This window comes from Egretta garzetta, unplaced genomic scaffold (genome assembly GCF_000687185.1).
Source record: "Egretta garzetta isolate BGI_Z169 unplaced genomic scaffold, ASM68718v1 scaffold278, whole genome shotgun sequence".
NCBI classification, from domain to species: domain Eukaryota; kingdom Metazoa; phylum Chordata; class Aves; order Pelecaniformes; family Ardeidae; genus Egretta; species Egretta garzetta.
Genome location: NW_009260608.1, coordinates 1,842,823 through 1,844,225, shown reverse-complemented (window position 1 = coordinate 1,844,225; position 1,403 = coordinate 1,842,823).

Genomic DNA, 1,403 nt, shown 5'->3' with positions numbered 1-1,403 from the left:
TATTTTGTTGGCTGCATAAGGCTTATGTCACTGATGAGCATTTCGGGAGACATTAGTTGCTGGAATTACAGAGCTGATGGCAAGAGAACAGCTGTACAAATAAGATAACACCACTTTCTGCAGTGGCGTCACGTTTCCTTTTTTTCAGTTCATTGGGTCTTCCGAGTTTCTGAGAGTGCAATACAACTCTGAGCAGGCTACAGCTGCTTTCTGCAACTGGGGTACTAGGTAAGCAGCTCTAAGCTGTGTTTAGCTAGCCCACTGAAGACAGGTTTATAGTTGCATCTGCACTACAAAACAGCTGCAAGGAACCACTGAATCTTACCCTCTCCCCCCATTTTTTTTTTTCCTTTTTCAGCAGCATTACTTCTAAACAAGTGCATGATAAGTAATCACTGCACAGTGTCTGTACACCACCTATTGAAATTGTAGCTGGGATTGCGGTGAGACTTCAGTGATAGTCAAATGAAACACACCAAGTTCATTAAGGGTTAACTATTGGTTTGGCAGGGTCAAGTGTGTTGGCGTTTCCTGTAATCAAACTGGCAGCAGTAGCAGTGAGGATTTTTTTTTTGTTTTAATAAAGGTCCTATCATAATCTTTGAGAGGAAAAACCAGTTGAATAAATACACTGCTAATTCTGTGCATGTGAATTGAAATATTTGCAATAAAAATGCAGGATTTGCATTGAGTTACATTATCTGTCTTAAACTCTAATGGCTGTAGGAAATCGGCTGAAGAGAAGGGTAAACTGTGCTGTAGAGGAATAGACCTGTTTCCATTACCCCACTATATTCAAAACTTGAAGTAGGTAGTGGTAGATCTGGTGTAATGTCCTCAGGAACGCTGCACTTGCTTGGAATTTTCTTCCACTTTGCTTACTGGAAAAAAGTGTGTCAAAATGAGAATTGTGTAGCTAAAGGTCAAAACAAGATTGTTTAAACTCAGCTGTGGATTAGGCCTCATCTACATCACGGAGCCTCTGCCCGTCGGCATGCTTGTGTGGGCAGCAACCTCCAACGTAAACAACATCAGCAGGCACAACACACCGTTTTCCTGGTTTATTGTCACTCCTGTTGCCTCAGAACAGATGGACTTTCTGCATCCTTCTTATTAGCCTGCTTTTATGTAATGACAGATACAGCCATTTAGCCCAAATTCATTAAAAGAACACTGCTAGCAACAGTTGGTGATAAATAAATTATCAAAACGTTTTTCTGCTTTTCAGCGCAGTTAGGGTTCAGAAGGGCTCTCGTGAGCCCCTTCTTGTCCTCTCCTCTCGCCATGCTGTTTTGGCAGTGTCCCAGCAGGCGATACGATCACGGTGGCTTCACAGATTGAGAGAAAAGCGCTATGAGACAGCAGCTTCCAATCCGTTGCTTCTCCGACCTGCTGCATGAAGG